The sequence below is a fragment of the Amphiura filiformis genome, chromosome 13 (genome assembly GCF_039555335.1).
Source record: "Amphiura filiformis chromosome 13, Afil_fr2py, whole genome shotgun sequence".
Lineage (NCBI taxonomy): Eukaryota > Metazoa > Echinodermata > Ophiuroidea > Amphilepidida > Amphiuridae > Amphiura > Amphiura filiformis.
Window position 1 is genome coordinate 5,547,644 of NC_092640.1, and position 12,161 is coordinate 5,559,804.

General features: G+C 37.1%; 1 long non-coding RNA gene across 1 annotated transcript; it reads right to left on the reverse strand.

Annotated features, from left to right (window-relative positions):
* Positions 1–250: 250 nt before the first annotated feature.
* LOC140167924 (uncharacterized) lies at positions 251–9,955 on the reverse strand. Its single transcript, XR_011861089.1, has 6 exons — positions 8,647–9,955; positions 6,461–6,637; positions 5,904–6,061; positions 4,613–5,219; positions 3,693–3,822; positions 251–2,526 (listed from the first exon to the last, which is right to left on the reverse strand). It is a non-coding gene; the product is annotated as an uncharacterized lncRNA (long non-coding RNA).
* Between the last annotated feature and the right edge of the window lie 2,206 nt (positions 9,956–12,161).

Here is a 12,161-nt window from a genome sequence, read left to right on the forward strand (position 1 = left end):
CCCCTCGCACAACTGAGCCCTGAAGTCGCCAATCATCATTTTTGAGATATTCAACCAAAATATTCTGCTTGAAATTAGCTTTAAAATGATGTATATCATGTCTATAGTACTTGACATTTAAGAAGTGAAAAATCAATAAAACAGTCAATAAATCCTTTGTTTCCTATTGTTTATTGTTAAGTTCGATGGAGCATATCTCAATAGTGGCACTGGCGACATCCGGGCTCAGTTGTGCCGAGGGGTCACATATAAACATTTTCTCTTTTTGGGATAAAAGGTAGCCTGAAAAGGGGCTGTTTGGTATGTCCTTGATTCTTATGAAGTGAATTAACTGTGCCTCTTTGCCCTCTACCTGGTTGCTTCCATGACAAATACAGGTTTCATCCCTGGTCCTTATTGCATCAATTGCACTACATACCCTCCTTATACTTGCGAATGCAGCAGTTATACGGTTGTGAAAATGTTGGATCTAGCTGATGATCCTCGCTCATAGTGAATGCGTTCCAAAGCCTTATGCTATTATCTTTCCATGCCATTAACCGTGTCTTTCATTTTAATCTTTGATACAGCCAAACTTCAACCGGGGACAGAGTGAGGGCACAATAAGAGTTCTGTTTTTATTGGGACACCCTATATGTAAAGCGATCAGTGAGCTAATACACACATTTTCTTCTTTTTACTTCATTTGTTTGGCTCAAAATTAAAAGGGGGCAATTAATGTAATAAGTGGAAACTAACATTTGAATAGGAATATATTCTTTATGCAAATCACACATGGCTTCAAAGCCATAATAATTATATGATATTTAAATTTTGTTATTCTCTGCCAAACTATTAAGTAAGGTTTCCTGGTCATTTTAAGCCAAAAGAATGAGGTAAAATGAAAGAAATACCACTTAAATGTGTTGTTCAGTGGGGGTTTAATGTCTGAATGAAGACTATTAATAACCATACTAAATTGCTCTGTTTTCCTATGCAATACTAGCACGATGCTCTAATTGAGCCACAGAGGCACACTGTTGCATAACACCGGCGTGTCCAGAGGGGCTTTCAGAGTTATGCGGGGGGCTTAATGGCTAAAATTGCCAAAAAACAGGTGATTTTGCATGGCTTTTAACAAAGTGCGGGGGCTTCAGCACCCAAAGCCTCCCCCCCGACCAACCACTGCATAAGCACACAACCATATGAATCAAATTGTCATTTAATATGACCAGATTTAATTTATGATTGGTCATTTATTTATAACAGGTTCACAGGTTCCACCTAAAGTCTTTTCAGAATAACTCCAATAGTTGCTCACAAAATTAAAACAATTATGAAATTGTGAGTAAATTATATATTTAATTATGAAATTATTATAATAATTAATCTTTCTTTATTGAGGGTAAAAAATAAATTGTCTATTTTGTTTTACACATGTGGTCCAATTTAAAATGTCAAACATTGTAGTCGGTCACAATGCCTCGATCAATAGAAACGATGCATTTCTGAAAGGCAAAAAAAAGGTTTGTCTCAAAGCTCGCAAGTGGTTTGAAAACAAATGCGAAATGCAATTTTTTTTTTTAATTCCCGACTTGGTATTTTTATGTATTTTGAGAAGAAAAAAATCAAATTTTGGCTGATTTTTCCGGAATTTTTTTTTTTTTTTTAATTTGAAATAAAAAAATTTTCAGACAACAAATTTTTTTTGGCCAAAGTTGCATTTTGGTTTTAATTTAAATCTCACACAATTCATGCAGAATGTAGTATACAAAAGGTCGGACCTACTGGATTGTTTGAAAGATAAATGGACCAAAGTGCAAATTTCAAAACTGTATTTTTCCTAACATGAGCCATTGTAAATTGGGACAAAAATGTGCAACCAAATACTTTTATAATTTGTTAATTTTGTAAAAAACTTTTACAGTGGAACTTGTGAATAGAACCCTTGATTACAAAAATAAACATCATCCTTATCAGTTACGCTCTATGTGGACGACTTGGCGCATCCACCAATGACAGCTATATATAGGAAGTCCGAGGTCGTTTTACTACCAGTCTTCAATATTGTTTCTTTAAATGCCAAGTTGTTTTGCTGGTCTTTCTTCAGATGGTCTCATTTGTTGTTCAAATCACCTCAGTCTTCTTGTTTTGTTTATTTCACTCTATGAAAGCAGTAAAGATACATGTTTTCGTTGAATTAAGAATGAACTAAAAGTAGTTTGTGATTTGCTGCCATGGCCAGCCAATCTCTGTCTCCTCTTTATAATCTTTATAATCTCATGTGTCCAATTGATTGCCTAAATATTTGCATTTATCCCATGCAGTCTCACCATTTCTTTTTATTTTGTATTGTTCAATCTTCATGTATAACTTTGTGCACTGACTACTCAGACAACCCGTACAATGACCGACTTCAGAGCTTCTAAACACTTCGGAACTCTTCACTTTCTGCAATGATGAAGGTCAGATGAAGACAACTTATGCATAGGTCCTGAAAATTTTGCATAAAATTGCTGAATATATCATCCTATAGGCCACACATCTCTGAAATAAAACATATTTTGAAAGCTTGGTCAAATCTTTATGAAAAGTCAGATCCTGTTCATATTTGTTTAAGGATTAATTAATCAAGGTCAAATATTTTGTCTTTTAACCTTTTCTTATGTATTGCTTTTAGAATCATGTCACCTTTTCCATTTTTAAAATGCTTATGTTTGCTTGGACGGTATCAGGAGATTCCAGTTTACAAGTGTGCACTCTGCAGACATCAACAATTTTTATTTTGTATCATATATCATAAATTTGGATCCTTGTACTAGTTGCTATAATAAGACTGTTTTGTTTCCATTTTCAAACTATTTTGACTTTGCAAACCGCTAATAAACATGGTATCATTTGCAGCATTTTTGGCTATCTACTGCTGATAGCAATGACAAATTACACATATCACTAACTTGATGCATTACTGCATTTTTTCACTTCATTTACAAATGTTTTTTTATGTATTGAATAATAAAAGTAAATATTAAAATATTGCTTGGACTTAAAAAACAACTACATGATTCTTATGGGTTTTGTTTTTCATTTATTGAATTTGAAGGACTGGGAAGACATTGTGTTTCTCTTTAAGTTATAAATTATCACTTGCCTCATTAACTGATTTATTGGATATTTCAACAAATTAAACATGTATCAAAGTACAGTATTCTGATTTTGGTTTGGATGGAATGATTTAGAATTTATATATTTTACTCCATCAGCGCTAAACTGAATATATTATGCAAGTTTATGCATGTAGGCCTACTATGTATAAGGTATGGTTTGCATATTAGTCACTTGGAAAGCAACCTTTAACCAACTTCACACCACCCCTGTGTTAGATTTTGCAACTATCTTCCACAGGGGATATGAATTTCAAATGGAATGAACACAATCGGCAGCAGCTCCATTTGAATTTCATACACCGTCTGAGAAAGATTTAACCTGAATCTTCCACTGGAGGATGAGTTTCAAATAGATCTGATAATATACATGTTTCTGGGTAAGATATTTCCAAAATCTTCCACAGGGGTAGTGTGGATATTGAATGGAATATATGGCCTAATACATAGATAATGCCTTGATCAACTTTGACACGAAAAATAGGAAAGAATCTTGTAGATTCTAAGCCTAAAAGGCCTGAATTGAAAAAGTTGCTCAGATTATCTCACCAGGAATTCCACAGATCATTCAAACAAATGATCAAGGTTAATGGATACCGCCTAACAGAAAGATGCCAATGTTGAGGTTGGTAAAGTTCTTCAACCCAGAACCTATGAAATTTCTCAGGTAGAAAGAATTCTGCAAGGCAAAAAAATACAAAGCTTGTCAGTAGCCATAGAAGTACATTTAATACATGCACAAATGCTATACAAGACAGGCTGATGATTCCAATACATGGTGTTGTTGCCACTGAGTATTGTAAATATGTAAACATTTCAAAGTTTGATAGCGGTGCATACAGGCTTTCTCCTTATTTCTCCATGGATGAGGAAGCTATATATGTGCAAAACTCACTATTCATTGACAATAAAGAAAGCAAGAGTCTATTATAACCAAGGTCCAATGATTTTTGTGCCGCATTGCAAAATTTTCCTTTCCCTTGGCAATTTTATTTCACAAATTTCCGCACAATTCTGTATGAAATGTAAATGAAACCGGTCCTTATTTTAAATCATCACAGTCATACCAATCATTTGCTAATCTGTCTCGTACAAGCGTTGCTTATAGTTTCACGTGTGTGTGTGAAGAAACTTTGATTTATGTTGGAAAAGCACACAAATGCATTGAAAAAAGATATGCTATATTGACATGTTTTTTCTTCCTATGTTTTATATTGTGTGTTTTATGTGTAAAAGTTCCACACAATTTGCTATTTTTTTCAACACAAATTACTTGTCCATGAACACAATGCCACATATATGATCAACAAACCTCTACACTCACTGACTGGTTCAAGCGTGTAATCATGAACCATGATCAGTGGTAGACTCCACTTTGTTGAAAGTGAAAGCATGCAATGGGCTATTCCATTTAAAATCCAAACCTCCTGTGAAAGATTTTGGAAATATCTTCCACTTGACTTACTTACTTATTTCAAGTGGTGTCCTCAAACTTTCTGTTCTCCATTGCCGTCCTGAAGTCTGCTAGCTGCTTCCAATCGAGTGTCATCTTTCAGAATGTCTACATAGGTTAGAGTGGGTCTTCCAGGTTTCCGCCTCCCGTGCTTGGGTATCCAATGAACCAATTATGATGCGGGCTCCTCGCTTCTAGAACAATGGCCAGCAAACCGGATTCCTCTTTCCATGATCTTGTGGCTTATTTTTGAAAGATCTCCATATAGGTCTGCATTTGTCATATGTTACTTGCGCCTAGGTATTTGAAATCATCGACCCCCTCTAGTACTACACCATCATTTGCTGTGATGCTTTCTCTCTTGTTATTGTAAGACATGAACTTTGTTTTACTTCCATTCATCTTCAGGCCCACTATTGCAGCTGAAGTCTCAACTCTGTGAAGCAGTTCTTGTGCTTGTTGTTTTCCTCAGACAACAGTGCAATGTAGGCAGCAAAATCAAAGTCTATCACCACCACCGGTACAACTCTCCTGCTTCACCTGTTTTCCAGGTGGAATCCTAGCTCCTCTTTGCTTCCATCTATAGCCATTCTCAGTGCAAAGTCCACATGTACCTCCACAATCTACATAGAAAAGAACATTAAAATTCATTTAAGACCTGCTACTCATTTTTGACAAAAAGCAATTGTCAAAAGTTTTACCATTTGAATATATCTTTTCATGCAACTTTTAAAATCTCATTAGTTTTATTGGAATGACATGGTTCAAGGTCAGGCATGCAACCCAACCAAAGTCATATAAAATCAAAGGCACATCTGTATACTTCCCCATAAACTGCCGTAAAAAAGCCTCCCAGCACTTTAAAGCATACACTTTCTGCAAGATAAGGTCAGGAGAATCTAAATCTAATCTAAACAAATACTCAATAAAAAATCGCAAAAGCGTCATCTAATTGAGAAGAAAAATGGCCTATGATGAAAACACAAATATTTATATGTGAATACAGATTAAACATTAAGTTACATTACATTATTACATTGTGCAGTTTTGAAGTATTGAATGCTGCAAGACTCTAGAACAGATGATGGGAGGTTATTCCACTCTGATATGGTATTTGAAAAAAAAGTATTTGTACACATTTGATGATACTCTCATGGACCGGAACTTCAGAGGATGATATTGTCTAGAAGTTAGATTAGCCATCTGATGCATAGAAAACCCATAGAGTCCTATAAGATTTCATAGATAAAATGCCAACTAGATCACCCTAGCCCGAAAAATTTAAGACAAATGATTATGCTTTTTACCTCATCCTGTTTTGTCCATTTATATAGTAAAGTGAGAGCAGTGCACGGGACTATCATGCTCCTCAGGTCATCAGAGCCTTCTTGAACACGGTTGAGGTGTGTAGCAAACTCCTTTATTTTGATGCCTTAGCAATAGGTGTGGAAAGATGCTTATAGGCCTTAAACGAAAGATTGAAAAGAAAAAAGCAATATTAAACAATGTATTCTTTTTATCAGTATATTTCTACCTACCATGCTGGCCCAGATAGCTTTGATAAACAAAGCAAGAAATGGAAAAAAATAGTGCAAGAGGAAGGAGAGAAGGCCACTCCCGAACACAATTTTGTACAATTTTACTCTTAGCCCCGATGCAAAGGCTGTTATACCCCCTATGGGCCTGCCAAAAAAACCCTCTCGGCCTGCCAAAAGATCTCCCCCCACCAATTTTACCCTCCCCAGGGCTCATATTTATTGCACATGTCCTTAAAGAACATGCATCATTGGCTTAGTTATACATACACAATTAAACACCTTGTTTGTTTTCAACAACAACATCTTCTATGAACATTTTTGTATACCTTAGAGTCATCGCCTTGAGTGTATCTATTAGCAAAACACGCATTGGCCACAGTTGTTGATACTGTGTTGTTCAGTGCTGCATTATCCTCTGCCATATCAAGCCAGTCATCTTTGTCATCTTTTTATGGATTGTCATCTTCATCACTAATGGGATTACCTGCCTGAGGAAATTAAACCTGTAATTTCAAATAATTCACTGTATTAATAATTTTAATCTGACTAGACAGTATTTAATACAGGAAATTTGGAAGTAATGCATTATATAATTTTGCTTTTTCTATTGCAAAGATTTGCTAGTATCTAATACTAACAAGCTCGGTCCCTGTGTGTGAATGTGGTTTACTAATAGTCCAACATGTACCTAAGTACATTTGATAACATAACCACCTTTCAGTGTGACATCAGGGCCATCGCTAGGCCATTCCGGGTGTTGAGAAATAAATTTTGCTGGTATGGTCCGATTTACCTTTTGCTGGCACCTGTGCATGGCAACATAATTGCCACCCTGGCTAATTGGATTGAAGACATCCCTCCCCCACAACTGTAACTCAAGTTTTTTCCAAGCTTTCCCACTACCAGGAATAGCGCACGAAAATTTGAAAAAGTGCATGCATAGTTTGCTATTTCAATGTTAAAATTCAAAGGGAGATGTACCGGAGTCACCGAGTCAGTGACAAAAATTTCAAAATCGTCCACTGATCTGCTACTAAAAGGATATTATCAAGACAAATGGGCATGAAGTGCATGAAAAAATTGCAATTTTAAATGCTAAAATTAACAAAAATGAGGATAATTGTTTCCTTAAATCGTGCCAAAGGAAGATGCATAGGCCTTTTACAACTTTTGGTTACTTTTGTCCCGTTATTTTGATCCAGCTAATGAGTTTTGTTTTTTTCCAGGCATGAGAGGAGTTGCCCTAGCACTCATATTTATGATTTAGGCCTACATAATAGAAAGGATGGAATTATAATTATTTTCAAGATTCATGTTCAAGTTCGAGATGAAAATAAAAAAAATGAATTGTAAATTTTGTCAGAACATTTCTATCAACTGAGTAGGAGAGGACATTGACTTGCCATCCTGACCATGCAGTGCCGGATTTACCCTTTTTGGGACCCTGGGCCAGGCCAAAAGTTGGAGCCCCCAATCTCACCGTGAGGAAGGCATATGCACTCAAGTAGCCATGTTTTGATTTAAAGATAAGAGGGCATACTTTTATAGGCCTAAGATCGATAGCGGTAGAGACGAGCATATTTTATTTTGATTTGAGACATTTGCACGCGAAGTGCACAAAAATTTCAGATTTCAGACAATTTAAGCCCAAAATAAAGGTAAATAACACAGAGCCAGTGCGCAAGAAACATGTGCAAAATTTGTCCACATTCATTGTAGGCCAACAATATACAATATACCGGCCCAAATTACAAACTTATTGTAGTTTTTATCCCCTTGCTCTCATGTGATGTGAGAGACACTAACTCCTTGTACCACTCCCCCTCCCCTCTCTCTCTCTCTCTCCCTCCCTCCCCCCTCTCTCTTCCCCTTCACTCTTCCTTTCTCTTTTCCCTTTTTTAGAGATCGCCAGGGGGGTGTCACTGTCACACCCCCATGGCAACAGCCCTGTGTGACATGTGCAAATCAACATTTCAGTCACTCACAGTTACGCCTTATAAATGGCTCAAAAATTTTGACTATGCATGCAATGTCTCCTTAAATGTCTATAAATGGTTGAACATTAAATTGGCAATTCATAATTATGACTTTCATGAAATCCCAGCACACAAAACGCTTTCACCATGTTTTAAACAGGTTACAATGGTTTTAGTTTTTGTGAAAACATGTTAATAGCATCAAATGTTAATAGCAGTGTTAATGTTGGGTCATTAAAACGTTTTGTATGAAAACACACTACAATAGAACTTAAAATTTTGTCAAAATGTTATTGTAAAATATTTCCAACTGGCAAAAAATTTGATAAATATTTTGTCAACACTTAACTAAAATTATGCTAGAATATTTTGTATTAAGTTTTCACAAAATGTTTTTGAATGTTAAGAAAACGTTTTATACCTTTTTATATACCCTTTGTAAATATAACCCAACATAACAGATGTTTTCTGCATGGCAACCTTTTCTAACATTTTGTGAACAATGTAGAAACCGATGTTTTCTGGGTATGTCTTACCTCAGTTTCTTTTTGTTATTTGTCTTGACCTCCTCTTCAATCTTGATCATCTTTTGAACAGGCAACAGTGATGTACATGTATAGCAGGTTTACCAGAGCTTGAGAAAGGCATGGGAGTATTGGTTCTCTACAATAGTGAAAGGCTGTATCCACTGATGAGATTCAGGATGGACTCTCTCTTCTATTACGACTTCTAGTTATGGTATGTGTTGGGTCATACAGCTTCACTTCATGATTTCTGCATGCTACACGGAAGGAGTCCAGCACCAGCAGTCGTATTTTGTTGATATTCAGTGCACCTGCAAAAATCCCAAAAATGAGATAATGGTTGAATTAGTTGAATGAATGGATACTTTTAATCATGTGACTTTACAAGGGTTACCTGGTTACAAGAAGACAAGTTGAGTGGATCCAATGTTAACACTGAATATCCTTCACATTAATAAATATGGAGTGTTTGATATGACAATGTAGTGACAGAGGTCACATAAGCTAGCTCACAGATTCATGTAGGTCATCTGGAATCTGGAAGTTTAGAACCAGATATACCAGGTTATTCAAGTTCCCCAACCCTATATAAGACACACACACACATACACCCCACCATACACATCTCGACCCAAATGCCAAGAGCAAAATTGTACAAATTTGTTGGGAATGGACATTATTTTCCTTGCTCTCTTCCTTCTTTCTTTTCTCTTCATACAGGCCAGCATTCATATATTATAAGCCCGACAGCTTGGCTTGAGTAATAGCCTGGTCCCACCAGGACCAAAGCATTCATTCAGACTGACTGGTTAAACAAATAAACAAACAATCAAACAAACATATAGCACCCTCTGGTTAATTGTGACCAGATGTAAACAAAGGCGGCCATTAACTGCTTTTCTTTCAGTATAGTTTAACATAAATTAAAAAAGAAAACATCTGTGCTTTAACCATGTTAACTGGTTTTTGCTTTGTAAATTAAGACCACTTAATTGTATGATTAGATCAAGTCACAATCGTAAGCCCGACAACCACTTCAAGGTAGGTGCATAGTCCAGCTGCAAGTTGTTAATTTTTAGGTTACATATGATTTAACCCGAATCAGGATTTAACCCGAATCAGGAGTTCCAAATTGGTCAAATTTTGGTCCAAATTCTTTTGACATTCCTGATTTAACAAAATTTTTGTATTTTGACTCCTGTATCAAATTTCCCAGCCTAATGGACCTTGTTCATTCTGAACCACCCATAGAATAATAATCAGCAAAGAACATGTTTCATAAAACTGGCAAAACCATCATACATGCCTTTCTCTGCAGCTGGACTACTGAGTCGGGAACACTTAACGGATACAAGACGCATGTTGAGGGCCCCGTTCCTCAAGACAAGACACCCCATGACCATTGGCCCAGCTTACAAAGGCTCAAGAGGGCCGCGCACGTTAGAGAACACGCTGTGCATCTGTTTATGTTCTCGCCCCACACCATAGCGGGTAACCAAGTGGCACAGTCCCCTCGGAGGTGACATAGACGAAGGACATCGTGTAAACCAATCCCTCGCTGGCACTATGACATTCAATAGAGGCATCGTACTCTACGGCATCTCCCAGACAAACGATACAAACGCTAACATAAATGGTATAGGAGGGATGCACGTACCATAGCAATGTACTAATTTTGAATTTGGTTATATTTTACTTTCTCAGTATTTACTAAATTTGGGTACATATTGACAGCTAACAGCTTTGCTTCAACTAGATTTCCAAAACCAAATCAATATAATTGATAAATGACAGTTAAATTGTGCCCAACCTCAAAATGTCCCAAACCTTATTGTGCATGTTCTATAATAGTTGTCGCGCAAATAAAATGCAAATCCAAAAGTTTTATTATTGGTTTTGTGTTATCATCAATCAAGTTACCACCCTCAACCCCATCCCCAAGAGTCATATCACCTTCATCATCACCCTGCCAAAATATTCTGTCATCTTGTTCCAACTTGCCAATTTATCTGTGAGAGATCCTTATAAGGTCTCCATCAAGAGCCAGTGAGATTAATCACGACAATAGGATATGGTGTCGAAACTGGTATAGACAAGTCTTGTGTCACAGACAAGAAACTCAGAGACTAACCCCCTGTCCAAGCTATGTAGGAGAATAACATCAGCTGAAATGAGCTACAGGGAACCATGCTCACACAAGTCAGGAATCTCTTGTGCCGATGTGCTTGCAGCGCACACTTATGCACTTGCAGTGCACAGATGCCCTTGGCTCGCACCAAGCACTTGCCCCTCACAAACCAAGCCAAACTGACCTTCTGACAAAGGCTAGGTAAGGGTATGATAGGGGTACCTGATCAGGATGCTGGAATCTAGTGGGTAGTCCCACATTTGAGACCTACATTTACAGGAATATTGCTGCCGGGGGGTCTCAACTTTGGTTTGGGTAGGGATAGCAGCTGAAACTTCCAAAAAGTACCTGACCATATACCAAATGACTAGAAATTCTACCAATTTTTTATAAATTTTCGCAAATTTGTGTAAAGAAAAATTTGCACTTTTTTGAGAAACTTTTGAAGAAAAAAACACCCTTTCAAATTTTCATGAAATTATGGCCATCAATAAACCAAAATGGCTGAAAATCCACCAAGTCTAAATGGCTGAAAATGTACCCCGAATCTGCCGTACATCCCCATACCCTCATTTCCAATAAGACCCTCCCCCTTGGTTTCTGCTGTCCAAATGGGTCATGTTTTCATAGAAAAGGACTAGGTGACAAAAATATAAAATTCTCGCAGAGCAGCCGGACGTGATGACCAAGCACTACGCCGGGCAGCGGACTTGATGACCAATGAAGATGGTGGGATCTAGAGGGGTGCCCCCACACTTGAGGAATACATATACAGGGATGTGCTATCCAAATGGGTTTGTTTGTCACAAACTTAACAAGGATCCATTAAAAACAACTATTAATCAATTCCATTCTTATCACATAGCTTTTTTGTTGTATTTCAAATTGTTTTATCCTATTTTGTTTTTAATTGTGTATTTTGTGTACATTTTAAATATTTATGATTTTTATATTATAAGTATGTTACAGTGGGAGGGTCTGCTTCTAAAGTAGACAGTAAATTTGTTCATCCCTATCCAATGAAACAAAAATTATTTGCGTTGGTAACATCCGATTAAAGTTGCAACATTGCGGAATGATATATAATGGGGGAGCGAGTTGGCGCAGCGATAGTTCCCTCGCCTTAAGGTTCCAGGTTCAAGCCCTGGCCGTGCTCAAGGCCTGTATGTGCACTTGGTTTATCCTGATCCATGCTCACTCTCTATGTGCATCTAACCATTGTAGACTCATGGTGGGGTGACCAGCACGTAAATATACCTCTACTCCCCCTGCGCGGCAGGTAGTACTGGGTTACGTTGTACCAGTAGCAAAATCTTGACCTGACTGGATCTCAACTGTGATTCTACCCGGGTCACTATTATTTTGAGCAACATTGGGCCTATGTGTTTCCTTTAGTAAA